General features: G+C 35.4%; 1 non-coding gene across 1 annotated transcript; it reads left to right on the top strand.

The window, feature by feature from the left end:
- The first annotated feature begins 14495 nt into the window (after nucleotides 1-14495).
- Nucleotides 14496-14602, top strand: LOC112508266. Its single transcript, XR_003068649.1, has one exon. It is a non-coding gene; the product is annotated as a small nucleolar RNA R71 (small nucleolar RNA).
- The last annotated feature ends 2596 nt before the right edge of the window (nucleotides 14603-17198 follow it).

The following is a 17198-nucleotide window of genomic DNA, read 5'->3' as shown; positions in this document are numbered from 1 at the left end:
CACGTCTGGAAGAAACATTTTAAATAGAGTTTTCAAACCAGAACAGACTTATGTCACTATGTCTGGCAGAAACATTTAATATCTTTTCCGATTTATTAAAAGATATAAAATACCTTTTTTCACAATATAACAAATTAAACATAAATTCTGAAATCCCACCATTACATAAATCAAAGTTTTTGTTATGATCAATTCACCGGTCAACTTCTGTACGGACAACCCTAATCCGGTCAACTTCTGTACAGTCAACACTAATCTGGTCAACACTTAATCCGGGCGACACTTAATCCGGACAATGGAGATCAATAAGAACATATACATCATTTACACAAAACACACATCAATCAAAGTTATAAAACCAGTAATCAAATCCATATTCATAGGTTGTTTTTAAACAAGACTCACCTTATATAAACTCAGAATTTGAAGATGAAAAATAGCAAATACGAATCTACTTCAATTTGATTCCAACTTCAGTTCCCAAAATAGCAATAATTTACTCTCTTTGTTTTCTTTTCCAAAATAGCAGAAAACTTTCAAAATTCTATTTTTATGCCTTCCTTAAGAGGAAGGCGGTTCAATACGAAAGAATATAAAATTCTTTCATACCCCACATACATACTTGTATATGAAATCTTTATGCACATGCATGCACATATGTAGAATCATGCATGTAAACCATGCATACACAAAAATACATTTCTATACACATGTACATAAACATGCATACATATATAAACACAAACACCCATATATGTATGCATATAAAACTACATACATCACCATGCATGAGAAAATACACACACTCACATCTTAATCTCGTGTAAGCATGTACCCATATTATCAAGTATAGTAATTAATCACATATTTATGTAATCATATAATAAGGTGATCATATAATAATTACCTCAAGTGATAACCAGAATCCAGTTATCACATCATTCACCCCTCAAAAGAATTCCGTCCCGGAATTCATTCAATCAAATAACCACAGATATTCGGTTTTCATTTCGGATTCTAACTACCAGGTTGCCTTAGAACCTTTGTGAAAATGCCATTGAAGTTTTACCAGATTGATTTCTTTGTTTTGCAATACTTTGATTTTCCGATCAGTTATAGCTTCTGGTGTTTCCACAAAGTTCATTTTACGGTCTAGCCTTACTTCTGGTAGCGGCACTGCCAGACTCGGATCCACCAAACACTTTCGTAGATTGGATACATGGAAAGTGTTATGGATTGAATTAAACTCTTCTGGTAGCTCCAACTGAAACGCAACCATTCGGACTCGCTTACAGATTCTGAATGGCCCGATATATCTTGGACTGAGCTTACCTCTCTTAACCTTTTCCACAGAGAGACTTTTAGAATCACATAATCTCCCACAAAGAATTCAATTGGCTTACGGCGTCTGTCGGCATACCTCTTCTGACGGTCCTGAGCTGTTTTAATTTTATCTCTTATCTGCTCAATTTTCTCAGAAGTGACTTGAACAATTTATGGCCTGTTAATCGTCTTTCACCCACTTCATTTCAACATAATGGCGTTCTGCACTTACGACTATACAAAACTTCATATTGAATTTCTGCACTTACGACCATACAAAACTCCATGCATTGACAACCATTGATAAGCATCAACTTATTTGATGCTTTTACACCTTTTCTTATTTTCTTTATCCATTTTAGTTTCACAAAATTTCACAAATTGAGTCTTTTTATTTTATTTTTGCATCTTTTTTATATTGAAGTTGAATTGATGTGATAAACATGATTACTTCTTGGGTATGTGCTAATTTTTGGGAAAAAGCTGTGTAAATAGGTGATTTAATAGAAGTATGCTACAACATGTGATACAGGATGATTCCAGGGGCATTTTGGATAATAGTATGGAGGATCTTTTTATGTCTTATCCACCTTTTTGGTAGTCCATCTCCTACATATTTACAGATTTCATAGTACTAAGATAAAATATTCTCTTTGTACTATCTTTTGGATAATATGACTTTATCTTTTGGGTAATGTAAAAAGTTGGATATTGGCTTTATCTTTTGGTCCTTGTGTACCCTTTTCCTACTATATAAAGGAGGGAATACACGGCATTAGAAACACGCAATTTAGAATTTAACTTGGTTATGAAATTGAAGAATGGAAGTGTTGGTCCCGTTAGAGTCTACAAGATGTGTGCAACAGTTTGTAGAAGGTGGGGGGTTGAATACAAACACATAAAACTTTTCAAATTTAAAATATATATTGATAAAGAAGGATCAATACAGATTTTACAAGATTGTTTGCGGAAAGATAAGGTAAATAAAACCTATCTAAACAATCTAAAATTACACACTAATTCTTAGCAAATAAAGAAAATATTTGTTGTTAAAGACTTAGAGGAAATTAAGTTCTATTTGGGAAAGAACTGTTTAGAATACAACAAAGAGATTCTAACTTGCTCTTGAAGATGAGCGTATTTGTTCTTAGATGTGTGTTCTCTTACTTAAGCGTAAGTAAGTTCAGAGTAAGGAGTAAGAGTATCTCTGCATGGAGATAGAATACATCTATTTATATCCATTGCATTAAATGCACATTTAATGCAACGTGGTAGGGTTAGAAAACATGTCAAGCCTTTAGAGAAGGACTTGTCCTTTGCTATAGTGAATAGTACAAAAGCCTATTCATGAGCAGACATCCTTTCATGGAGTTGGTGGGTAGTAGAGTCAACTAATCGGCTTCGTACCGTACTATGCTCTAGAAAGGGTTTGGGTTTGTCCTTTATGTGTATAAGGACAAGTCAAAAACAATCGTTCTCAACAAGCTTCTTTTGATCGCTGAATGCTGGAATAACCTGAAGGTCTCTTCAGCATTCACTGAGGCTTAGGCAGTCTTCACACATGTATAAACCAGGTTGTAATCACTAAATACCGCTTCAGATCACGAACTCGCCAGTTTCTAATCTTCAGTTTCAGTTTTCGACTTTCACTAAAGGTTCTTTGGTGTGAGTTTTCATTTGAATTTTCCTCTATATATAGGCCAATTCTTTTGTTAACCTAGGAAATAGTACAAACTTTGTTAGTCGGGGAATTTTCATCTTTTTTATATATTAATACCATGTTCCTTAAATATTTCATTCACTTAATTATTAAATTCTTAATTATCAGATTCCTTAATTATCTCATTCGCTTTATTATTTCACTGGTGAAATTTTTAGTTCCACCTAAGAACTTATATAAACTTTCTTAATTATCCCATTCACTTTCTGATTTCACCTATGAAGTTTGGTAAAAAAAAAATTAGAATAACCAAAGTTCGTACACAAAATAAGATTATGAACTTTAAACAAAAATCATTGTTTTTCACCTATAAACTTTATATAAAATTCATTGTTTCACTTTCTGATTTCACCTATAAACTATGATTATTTGGTTTCACCTATAAACTTTAAACAAAAATCATTGTTTCATTTTCTAGTTTCACCTATTAACTTTCGAGTTTATTTTTAAACAAAAACTATTTAAATATTACTATTGATTATTTTCAAAATTAGTGAGATCCTTAAAATCCTTTCTTATCCACTAATTTTGAGATAATTAATGTTTTTCTTTAATTAATATTTGTTGAGATAAATGGGGTTTTTAACCTCTATGGTTCATCTTTAGATAAATGAATATTTGTTGCTTACGTTTCATAAGGATTGAAAACAACACATTTGGAGGTGGTTGAATAGTCTAATATTATGTCGTGTATTAGACTGTAATGCATTAGATCCATAGGTATTGAGTCGTTTTATTGTTTTTTTTTTTTTTTTGCAAAAATGGTTATTTCCCTTATTTAACTAGAAAAGGAACATCGAAGCATCGGGGGCATCATGGTCCGAACTCGCATCGAGTCGAATATTGGCCATTGACCTTTAGGGTGTAATTTTCTGGTGAACAAGCATATCTAGGATCATCGGGAGTCTCGGGCCATATACCATGCAAGGTTGAAATGGATGACCATTAATTCGTAGTGGGGTTCGTGAACATATATCACTTGAAAATTGAGTCTCCCCCGCCATCGTACGATGTTTTCGGTATTTATGGTATTTCAGAACTAGTTACTTAAATGGTGTTTATTCTTATAAAATTTATGCTTTCGAGCTTATTGTTTTATAAGCTTGTTTTATCAACCCTATGAACTCACTAGGTTTTAAGCCTAACGCTTTTCTTAACGACATGTATATTAGGTTCTTTCAGTGGTGGGACTAAGGATGTTTAAGGGAAGCATCGGATGTCAGTAGAGGCATTAGTTGGGTTAGCATTCTGGAGCACCATGTGAGCTTGTGCAATAGAAATTTTTGGAGGTTGTAGTAAAACCTAAATGTAATCTATTTCTAGAGCGATTTGGACCGGCAGGTTGTAATCTACTATCCCCATTACCTTCCATTATATTTAACTGGCGTTATCCCCTTTTGTTAGGTGAAGCTCGTATTTATTTAATCAGATTCCAAGTTTTTGCATTTCAAAATTTCACTTATTTTAGCAGTATTATAAGTTAGTATCAAAGCTTTAGTTAAGAGACCTAGGTATGAATTTAGGATGTCTAGATTTAAATTGTTTTTCTAAGTAATGATTATTAAGATGTGTGTAGAACTCTTAAGATAGAAGACGTAAGATTGATGAAAATGCACTTATTGAGAGTTACGATGATGGTAACAAGGATATAGTTATGCATAATATGTTCACAATTTCATTTAAGCAATGCTATTATATATACTCTTACATGAGCAAGCTTGAAATTACTATTGTCATGATAATTGATGATTACAGTAGTATGTTGCAATTTGTTAATCTTGCAAAAAATTAACTGACCTTGTTCTTTGTCATGTAGTATGACAGTTTTTCACGGTGAACACTAGAAGTCATTGGTCCAAGATGAGGATCTTGGACCAAGAGGGGAGTGTGATGGCACTAGAGGCCTAGAGCAAACCGGAGGACTTAGTAATGCATTGCCTCCTCCGTTGTCGTTGGTGTAGAATGTTTTGGGAGGAGGAGTAAAGCATGTCCCAAGGGTTGTTGGGCTCCTCAAATCCAATGATCTAAAATGATTAATACTGCCATGAAACAGCAACGCGAAATGTTTATGAAATTTTTGGATGATAGAGAATGGAGATACAAACAATTGAAGACATGAGGCGGTTGAAAAGGATGTTATCGGTGGTATTGGAAGCATATGGAATGTTCTTGCTACGAGAAAAATGTGGTCGCCATATTAAAATTGAAGAAAAGGTTTGCTTGTACAAGACGTTCTTGTGTAGCAAACCACTAGCATCTTTAGGAACTACCAACCTGGCTGAGTGCATGAATTGGCTCCAAGAAATCGAGCAAGCCTTCGAGTCAAGAAGTGAAGAGCAACAAAGGTAAAGTTCGTTGGAGGGTAGAGGCATAAAACTTTATCTAGGGGTGCATCTCATTTTAAATATAAAAAATCTAAAATATAATTAAGATAATTATTGAATTCTAACAAAATATTTAATTATTATTGATCGCAGATATGATAACACACCATGAACTAAAATTAGGACCAAAAGCAAGTATACAAATAGTCCCAATATCGTCTTTCAAGTAATAAAAGTGGTACAAGTACCGGATATCGTTCACAAGGATCGTAGTAAAAGTTTAGAAGAAAGTAGAGTTAAGGAAATGATTTCAGAAGCGAATTCGAAGACTTTGATTTGAACTAAGTTAACACAACTAAAAACAGGAGATAACAAATAGTAAAAGCAAGCTAGGGTGTATGACTTTTTGGGTGAGAAGTAAATACTAATTCCAGCAGACCAATGTTGTCAAAATGCTACAGCATGAGATCATGCTGGCAGATTGCTACAGCATGCAATCAGTAACAACAATTTTCACCAATTATTTTGAAGGTATTTCTCTCGGACTTCACTAATGCACTGATATTATAGCTTTCAACCCGTATTTCTATGAGGTATCCAGACCAGTGAAAGTGACAAATGGTGTCTTCAAAATATATGGATAAACAAATCTCTTTGTTAAAAATCACTCTCTCGAGTGGATTCCCATATCATTCAAGTTGACATGTTTTGAATAGCTCATCTCTGAGTCCATTCCACTTTAACACTTCAGAGTGATCAACCCGTCAAGAATTAACAATTTAGAAAATACGGACAACAAATCCCTTTGTTAGCAACTCTTTCAAGTCTACTTTCCATATCATCCAAATTGATGTGCAATTAATGGCTCAGCTTAGAGTCCATGGCACTTTAACACTTTCAAAATGATCAACTCGTCAAGAAATGTCATTGGTTTTATAAAACTTGAAATGAAATAGTAAAACATCGTTGTTACATGAAAGGGTCGACTATATTTGATTTACAAACTCACCCTTTTCGTCATACACCCGAGCTAATAAAATTAGTTACTCATGACGAAAAGTAAATGACAAGAAAAATAAATTGCGATAAATAAAGACATAAAATAAATACGGAAAGTAAATAACGGAATATAAATTATAGAATATAAAATGCGGAAAGCGTAATAAATAAATAACGTAAATAAAATGCAAGTAAGCGTAAATAAATAAATGACGGAATATTAAGAACGAGAAAATAAATAAAGCGATTAAAAAGAAATCTTGGAATTTAGCCAAAAGATTAATAAAATTAAGAAACTTGTGCTTCAAGTAGTATAGCAACCTACTTGAAGAGAGAAACAAAAGAGGCACTAGAGATTATCAGGTGTGAAGTGTGGAGTAAGGTGTGGTGTGTGGAATACTAAACCCATCATCCCTTTTTATACTAGAGATTAGATGGGGGCAAAATAGACATTTCACACGAACTTAGTTCCAAAGAAACTAGAAAGTACATTAAAGTAAACTCATATTTAAAAAGCAACTAAATTAGTCTTAGCAAGATCCAACTAATCTGATCATAACACAGCTGTTCCAACTTTAGAAGCCTTTCAAAAGTCATCCCATGGTCTTGTCGGTCAACTCCAAGTCTCATCCATCTCTTTCTCCATCATCAGGTCATGCTGCCACATTCCCATGGCATCAACCAACTTCAATCTGTCCAAAAGAAGCTCAATTTAGACCAAAATCCACCAAACAGGTTCAACATTCACTTTAGCATAAAATCAAGAGAAAAGAGATAAAATGACTCAAAGTTGGGATATAAATAAAATATAACATATCTAAAAGAGAATAAAAAGGTGCTTTAAGCACTAAATACTTAGTGCATATCACACCCCCAAACTTAAACTGTTGCTTGTCCCCAAGCAATCAAAAGGCAACTAAAAATGACTCAATTTAAAATTTTTTGCAAGAAAATGCAGTAAGTACACACACATGTTGATTATGCCAAAATGCACTATATAGCTTTCATAAATCTCAAGTAAGCATGTCCTATCTAACCATTAGCATGAACCATAAGCTAGCTTTATTTGCTCTTTGTTATGCTCAACACATCATATGTCTAAGATCAATAGGACTTGGAAGTAACTAGTTTACTCTCATTTGGCACATTTTTTCCTCTCTTTGCCTTTTCTCACCTTTAAGCATCAACATTGATTTTTTTCAATTTTTGGCACTTTGTGCTCTTTTGTTGAATGCATTTACACCTGCCCCTATGGGACATTTGTGGTGTTTTTAGATCTCAAATATTTCATGTAAGCTTTATGCACTTTGTGCACTTTGATCTCCACTTTTGGCACTTTGTGCTCTTTTGCATTTGCTTTGATCGATGATGGCTATGTTGGTACCCACCCCAAACTCAGATTTTTCAATGTCCTCATTGAAAGTATATAGGGGGCTGTTTATGCAATGGCTACAAGTGGCTAAAATATGAGAAAAGAACAAAGGGATATATCCTCTCTTAGTTGAGCATATGATGTGGATCAAAATATGTTCCCAAGCAAAACAAGCTAGTTCTAGTGATACCAAGTGTTTAGAAAGTGTAGCTAAACTTCAAGAATTATTTTGGCTATACAAGCATATGGCAAGTATAAACATATGTGTTCTTTGCAAGAAAATAAACTAAAAAATGTAAAAGACAATCCCAGACTCAAGTAAATCAAAACAAGTTCAAATAAAATAAACAAAAGAAGCTAAAGAGGAAATGATAGAACCTGTCCTACTCCATAGGAGTAGGTGAAGTAGAGATGTTGTCCTTCAACTTCTTGCACTTCTCCTTCAATCTAGCATTTTTTCCAAACAGCCTTGCATTCTCTTCCTGCAAGGCCTTCAACTTCTTGCCCAACTTCTTGATTTGGGCATTTGACTTTGCTTCCAACTCAGCTTTCACCAACTTGATGTCTCCCCTAGTCTTTTTCTCGACTGCCTTCACTCTCTCAGCCAATTCTCCCTTCAATCTATCTATTTTGTCAAAGAACTCATTTCTTTGCTCCAACAAACTATCCATCAAACTGCTGTTTTGAGCCAGCAGGTCTTGTATCAAACACAACATGTCACCAGACCCATTCCCTTTGTCTTTCTTCTCCCTCAACCTAGAAACTTTCTTCATATCTATCTTCCACTTCTCTCCCTGCTCTTTCACCATCTGATCCTCACAGTATTGAGGAATACCATTCTCAATCAGCAATCTTGTGATCAAATAAGGGAAATATATCTTCCCCCTGCTCCTTCCTGAGCATGTCCGGATGCTCTTCTCAATCACTCTCCCAAAGTTGATGGACTTTCCTGTAACTAAACAATAAAGCAACAACATCCTCTACACTGATACAGAGCTATCATGAGTGGTAGGAGCAATGGAGTGCCTCAAAAAGTTTATCCATACATTAGCATTGGTCGTAAGATTATAGGCCTTAAAAGTCCTTAGCATGTAATTCGAATGCTCATCCCAAACTGCCCCAGGGTTCCCTATCTCATCAACCACTACTGCCAAATCCTCTATGGTTGCATGTCTCACCATCCTTGAATATTATGTCTTCTTAGGGGGTTTAAGCCATAAAGCCTATTGATGGCTTTGGAATTGAAAATGAAAGACATCCCCCTAATCAAGATTTTGGATGTGCTATTGGCAGCCAACTCAACATAAAACTCTCTAATCAAAGTCAAATTATAGGAGGTTGGGACCATGCACATCTGCTCTATCCCATGGTCTTCTACCACTTCTCTAATAAATGCAAATTCTCTAACACTTTGAAGGAAAGGTTTCTTGACAACTTTGGATGAGTTTGAAAAGGTGGTAACAAAATGTCCTTTCAAGTACAAAGAAGTACTTTCTCTTACAAAATGTACTATACTTGGCTGGCAATAAAAAGAGATGACCATATTTCCTTAAAAATTAATTTTAAGAATTACATCGTACTTTTTCTCCCTCTCAAAATTTTCAGACTTTAAAAATATTAAGCTCTCTCCATCCAAGGCTAGGGTTTTCTAGATGCTACATCAAGGCTTCAAACTTTTCTTGACGATTGATAGGACTGCAAAACACACAATAAATAATAAAAATAATACTAATTAAAAACAAAAATTGACGCAAACATAAATATTTACACACAAACATTTTGGACTTATAAAAAGTCCAAAAATACCGAAGCTTTTAGCATAGGGTAACAAAATTCACAGAGCATAACTCTGGAACTTCTACCGGATCATGGAATAACTTCACTCTTTGAGCGTTATCTTTGAACACTGAATTGTCCTTGGGATTGACTAGGTCAACTGCTCCATACGGATAAACTTTATGAATTAGGAATGGTCCAGACCAACGGGACTTGAACTTTCTTGGGAACAGTTTTAACCTAGAATTAAACAAGAGGGCTTTCTGACCAGCTCTCTACTCCCGATGTTGAATTCTTTTATCATGCCATTTTTTTTGTTTTATCTTTATAAATCTTGGCATTTTCATATGACAGATTCCTATGTTCCTCTAATTCACACAGTTGGACTTTTCTTTTACTGGCAGCCATATCTGGACACATATTTAATTCTTTGATGGCCCAAAATGCTTTGTGTTCAAGCTCTAAAGGAAGGTGACAAGCCTTACCAAAAACCAATTTATATGGGGACATACCAATAGATGTTTTAAAAGCAGTCCGGTATTCCTATAAAGCGTCATCTAACTTGAAAGCCCAATCCTTTCGGTTTGGCTTGACAACCTTTTCTAAAATTCCTTTTATTTCTCGGTTTGAGAGTTCAGCTAATCCATTGGTTTGCGGGTGGTAGGCATTTGCAATTCTATGGTTAATGTTGTACTTTTCAAGAACTCCACTCAACATGTTATTTACAAAGTTGGTACCCTCATCACTAATTAGTGCCCCTGGGGTACCAAACCTTGCAAAATTTGTTTTTGAAGAAATTTAACCACAGTTTTGGCATCATTATTAACACAAGCCATGGCCTCTACCCATTTAGATATATAATCAACAGCCACTAGAATGTATTGACAATGATTTGATGGGGAAAGGGTCCCATGAAATCTATCCCCCATACATCAAACAACTCTACTTCTAAGATCCCGTTAAGTGGCATTTCATTCCTTTTGGAAATGGAACCACTCCTTTGGCACTCATTGCATCTTTGTGCAAAATTATGGGCATATTTGAAGAGAGTAGGGCAATAAAAACCAGATTGTAATACTTTAGCAGCTGTTCTTTGGCCTCCAAAATGTTCTTCATATGCTACTTGGTGGCAATGCTGCAAAATTGTTGCCACTTTAGTTTCAGGGATGCACCTTCTTAAAATTTTTGATCTGCACTGATTTTAAACAAATAAGGTCATCTCAAAGGTAAGTTTTAGTATCATGGAGAAACTTTTTGAACATATGGCCAGAAATATCCGATGGTCTAATTCCACAAGACAAATAGTTTGCTATATCAGCAAACCATGGTGGCTTTGATTCTAACACTAGAATTCTCTCATCGGGGAATGTTTCAACAGTCTCTCCTTCTTCTAGGCTCTCCCTAGGCTTCTCTAATCTTGACAAATGGTCTACAACTTGATTGTCTACTCCTTTCCTATCAACTATCTCAAGGTCAAACTTTTGTAACAGCAGAACCCATCTTATTAACCTAGGTTTAACATCTTTTTTTGGAAATCAAATACTTGATGGCAGCATGGTCAGTGTGAACAATGACCTTTGTTTCCATCAAATATGAATTGTATCTTTCAAAAGCAAAAACCACAGCTAACAGTTCTTTCTCAGTTGTTGTATAGTTAACTTGTGCTTCATTCAAGGTCTTACTTGCAATAATAAATTGAATGAAATTTTTTTTCCTTCCTTTGACCTAAGACAGCTCCAACAGCCCAGTCACTGGCATCACACATGATCTCAAAGGGGTTGTTCCAGTCAGGAGCAACAACCACTGGTGCGGTTACTAAAGCTTTCTTTAAAGTGTTGAATGCATTTCTACATTCATCCATAAAATCAAATTTTTGGTCATGCTGCAAAAGTAAACACAAAGGTTTTGAAATTTGTGAAAAGTCTGTAAAACCCAGCATTACCTAGAAAACTTCGTATTCCCTTAACAGTAGTTGGTTCAGGTAGTTTTTCAATGATTTCAAGTTTAGCCTTGTCTACCTCTACTCCTCTTTTGGAAATTAAATGGCCTAAAACAATTCATTCTTTGACCATGAAATGACATTTTTCCCAGTTGAGAACCATATCAGTTTCTTCACATCTTTCAAGACTCCTTTTTAAATTTTCCAAACAATTATCAAAAGATGAGCCGTAAACTGAAAAATCATCCATAAAGATTTCTATGGATTTTTCAAGCATGTCAGAGAATATGGACATCATACATCTCTGAAAAGTTGCAGGAGCATTGCAAAGTCCAAATGGCATTCTCCTAAAGGCAAAAGTACCATAGGGACATGTGAAGGTGGTTTTTTCTTGGTCCTCGGGTGCTATAGCTATTTGGTTATATCCGGAGTATCAATCCAAGAAACAGTAATACTCTTTTCCAGCCAACCTGTCTAACATCTGATCAATAAAAGGTAAGGGAAAATGGTCCTTTTGAGTGGCTTTGTTTAGCCTATGGTAGACACTATTCTTGTGGGGATGAGTTCATTTTTGTCATTGGTGACAACTGTAAACCCTCCCTTCTTTGGAACACATTGAATTGGACTAACCCAAGAACTACCGGCTTTTGGAAAAATTATTCCTGCATCTAGCCATTTCAAAATTTTCTTCTTCACTACTTCTTTCATGATAGGGTTCAATCTCCTTTGAGGCTCTATAGATTTGAAGTTCTTTTCATCTAGGATGATCTTATGTTGACAAATAGAAGGACTAATCCCCTTAAGGTCAGGAATGGTCCATCCTATGGCTTTGGTGTGCAACTTCAACATATCTACAAGCTTCTTTTCTTGATGTAAATCTAGGGTAGATGATATGATGACAGGTAATTTACTTTCTTCTCCTAGAAATGCATACATCAAATGAGATGGGAGTTGCTTTAACTCCAGATCAGGTGGTGAAATTATAGATGGGGTAAAATTCTTAAGCTCACTATTGTCCAGCAACTCAAATGTTGCAGCATCAGATGGGACATCACCTTCTAAATCCTCAATAGTCTCATCACATATCTCAGCACTTTCCTCCTTTTCTAACTTACAGGCCTTCCTAACTCCTTTCTCATAGCATATTGTTTCTATCTCAGAAACTCCTGAGCATTCCTCCAAGTAATCAGGGTACTTTAAGGAATTGAAGACATTGAAAGTGATTTTCTGGTCTTGGAGTCTCATGGTTAGCTCTCCTTTTTGGACATCAATCAAAGTTCCACTAGTGGCTAAGAAAGGTCTTCCTAAGATTATGGGAATATCCTTATCAGCCTCAAAATCTAGGACGATGAAGTCAGCCGGAAATATGAATTTGTCAACCTAAACTAAGACATCCTCAATCTTACCTTTAGGATAAGCAATGGTTCTATTGGCCAATTACAAGGTAACAGTGGTGGGTCTAGCTTCTCCTATGCCTAAGATGTTGAAAACAGACAAGGGCATAAGGTTGATACTAGCTCCTAAATCACACAATGCTTTACCAATCTCCTTTCCACCTATAGAACAAGGAATAGTGAAACTCCCTGGGTATTTAAGCTTAGGAGGTATTTTGTTGGTTAGAAGCGCACTACATCCTTCGGTAAGAGCTACGGTCTCATATTCGGTCAACTTCTTCTTCTTACTCAAAATGTATTTCAGGAACTTGGCATAACTGGGCATTTGCTCTATTGCTTCAAAAAGAGGTACATTGATGTGCAATGCTTTAAACACTTCCAAAAACTTCTTGAATTGCAGTTCTTCCTTTTGATTCCTTAACCTTTGGGAAAAGGAACATAAAGGGGAACTGGCTTTATAATAGCTTTGTTTGGTTGTGTTGAGCATGATGGGTCCAGAGTGCCTAGAGTCTTGGTCTTACTTTCTTGAGGTTCAGATGGGATTACAACTTTGGTTTTTAGACCTGTTATAACCTCATCCTCAACTGGATTTTTCCTAGCAACTTCTTCTGGGAATAACAAAGGATAGTCTAACTTAGGAGGAACAAAAGTGGTGGTCTCGGGAGGTTGGTCATCCAGAGGTTTTGGTGGACTTTCAATAACAAGGACCATGGGTATAGTCTCAGGTTTAGACACAACCTGTTCATTTTTATTGGGTATGGTCTCTGTCAATTCCTTACCACTTCTAAGAGTCACTACTTTTACATGCTCTTTTCCTAGATCTCTAGGGACTTCTGTGTTACTAGGTAAAGTACCAAATGCTCTATTCTTCTGATTAAGAGCAAGTTGACTGACTTGCGTTTCCAGGTTTCTGATGGCAGCACTTTGTTGATTGAACACATATTGATTTTGAGTCATAATTTGTTGCTGTGCTTGGGACTGAGCCACCAGTCCTTTTATCATAGCTTGCAAGGAAGATGATGATTCGGACTGTAGAGGTGGTTTGGTCTGAAAAGGTGGTTGGTTACTTTGAAAATTCTGGTGATGGTGATTTTGAGGGTTTGAACTGCTTGCATGTTGTTGTTGATGAAAATTAGGGTTTCCTTGTTGCTTATGGACTGGGGGATTCAAACTTGKACTATTCCATGAAAAATTTGGGTGCTGTCTCCAACTGGCATTGTATGTGTTAGTGTAGGGATTTGATCTGTTATGAACATAATTCACAGATTCAACATTATGTGAACACAATTCATAAGAGTGTTCCCCTCCACAACAGACACACTGCACTGAGAGGACTGCTGGAATAGGTGATGTAACAGCTGACTGCACTCCTTGGCCAGAAGTTAGATTTTTAAGCATATTGGTCATAGAAGAGAGTTGTGCTGTCAATGCAGTATATGCATCTACATCATGTATTCCTGTTGTCTTCTTTTGTGGTTGAGCACGTGGATCAGCCCAATGTCCAATATTAGCAGAAATTTTCTCTGGGATCTCATATCCTTCATTATAGGTCATGGCTGTAAAGGCTCTGCCCACAGTCGCATCAAGCATTTGTTTTGCCATGGGATTTAAACCATTGTAAAACGTCTCAAGTTGAATACAGTACGGGATGCCATGGTGAGAGCATATCCTTAACAGCTCCTTGAACCTTTTCCAAGCGTCAAGAACAGCTTCATCGTATATTTGTTTAAAAAGGAAAATTTCATTCCTGGACTTAGCGTTCCTGGTTGGTGGGAAATATTTTCGCAAAAAAACCACCATATTACTCCATGAAGGGACAGACCCTGGCGGTAATGAATGAAACTATGCCTTTTCCCGATCCCTCAAAGAAAATAGAAATAAAGTGAGTCTCAGAGCGTCATTAGACACTCCCGGGATCAGGAAAGCATCAGTGATTTCCATAAAGGATTTCAAATGTGAGTGTGAGTCCTCTGAAGGTAATCCGGCAAACTGTCCGTTTGTTTGCAACATGTGAAACATAACTGATTTTAGTTCGAAATGGAGAGCGGTCATATGTGGCCTAACTATCCCAGAATTTAATTGCTCAAAATCAGGGATAACATAGTCCATGATTCTTCCATTTTTGGAATTTGCCAAATTAATGATGTTTAAAGTTTGCTCTCTTGGTTGTTCATTATTTTCCGATTATGTGTCCTCATTATGATTATCATTATGATGTGGGTGTCCTTGCAGAAAATTAGGAAATGGTGGTATTGGTGCGAAAACAGGCGGTTGATTTTCCAAATGTGGTATCTCAGGGATGATTGGGGGAGGTAACTCCATGTTAGGAGGGAGGAGAGCAAAAAATGCTCTTTGAACCCTGCTTCTTTGGTGAAATGTTCTCTCAATATCGGGATCTAATTTAAAATTTTCTCCGCAATGTCTCCGTGACATAAACCACTTTCAAAACGGTTTAAAATGGAACTAGAAAAATCAATTCTTATACTTTACTTAAAAAAAACTTTTAACTAACTAATCCCTGGCAGCGGCGCCAAAAACTTGATCGCGGATATGCTAACACAACACATACTACAATTAGGACCAAAAGCAAGTGTACAAATAGTCTCAATATCGTCTTTCAAGTAATAAAAGTGGTACAAGTACCGGATATTGTCCACAGGGATCGTAGTAAAAGTTTAGAAGAAAGTTTAAGGAAATGATTTCAGAAGGTGAATTCGAAGACTTTGATTTGAACTAAGTTAACACAACTAAAAACATGATATAACAGATAGTAAAAGCAAGCTAGGGTGTATGACTTTTTGGGTGAGATGTAAATACTAATTCCAACAGACCAATGCTGTTAAAATGCTACAACATGAGATCATGCTGGCAGATTGCTACAACATGCAATCAGTAACAACTATTTTCACCAATTATTTTGAAAGTATTTCTCTCGGACTTCACCAATGCACTGATATTATAGCTTTCAACCCATATCTCTATGAGGTATCCAGACCAGTGAAAGTGACAAATGATGTCTTCAAAATATATGGATAAACAAATCTCTTTGTTAAAAATCAATCTCTCGAGTGGATTCCCATATCATTCAAGTTGACGTGTTCTGAATGGCTCATCTCTGAGTCCATTCTACTTTAACACTTCAGAGTGATCAACCCGTCGATAATTAACAATTTAGAAAATACAGACAACAAATCTCTTTGTTAGCAACTCTCTCAAGTCTACTTTCCATATCATCCAAATTGACGTGCAATCAATGGCTCAGCTTAGAGTCCATGGCACTTTAACACTTTCAAAGTGATCAACTCGTCAAGAAGTGTCATTGGTTTTATAAAACTTGAAATGAAATAGTAAAGCGATTAAAAAGAAAGCTTGGAATTTAGCCAAAAGTTTAATAATATTAAGAAATTTGTTCTTCAAATAGTATAACAACCTACATGAAGAGAGAAACAAAAGAGATACTAGAGATTATGAGGTGTGAAGTGTGGAGTAAGGTGTGATGTGTGGAATACTAAACCCATCATCTCTTTTTATACTAGAGATTAGATGGGGACAAAATAGACATTTCACACCAACTTAGTTCCAAAGAAACTAGAAAGTATATTAAAGTAAACTAATATTTAAAAAGCAACTAAATTAGTCTTAACAAGCTCCAGCTAATCTAATCATGACACAGTTGTTCCAACTTTAGAAGCCTTTCAAAAGTCATCTCACGGTCTTGTCGGTCAACTCCAAGTCTCATCCATCTTTTTCACCACCATCAGGTCATGCTGCCACATTCTCACAGGATCAACCAGCTTCAATCTATTCAAAAGAAGCTCAATTTAGACCAAAATCCACCAAAACAGGTTCAACATTCACTTTAGCATAAAAACAAGAGAAAATAGATAAAATGACTTAAAGTTGGGATATAAATAAAACATAACCTATCTTAAAGAGAATAAAATGGTGCTTTAAGCACTAAATATTTAGTGCGTATCAATTATCTTTATAAAATTTATAATATTAAGCCAAAAATAATTAGTTCATTATTAAACTTAAATCTATACTATATTATAAAGCATTTGACAAAAACAGTTAAAAACCACTTTTTATGCGTAAAATACTGTTTATTAATGCATATTACTTAAAACTCAAGATTGCAAGTAGATTGTGCGTAAGTACAACTTATTAAAGCTTCACATCTGAATTCGTGTAACTAACTATAGATAAACATAATCAAATACAAGATAAACATATCATTTTAAACATAAAAATTCTAAAATATAATTAGGATAATAATTGAATTCTAACAAAATATTTAATTATTATCTTTATAATATTAAATCAAAAATAAATTATTTCATTATTAAAT

Source organism: Cynara cardunculus, assembly GCF_001531365.2.
Source record: "Cynara cardunculus var. scolymus isolate 2C chromosome LG 2, CcrdV1, whole genome shotgun sequence".
NCBI classification, from domain to species: Eukaryota; Viridiplantae; Streptophyta; class Magnoliopsida; order Asterales; family Asteraceae; genus Cynara; species Cynara cardunculus.
This window is presented reverse-complemented; position numbering and strand designations above follow the sequence as displayed.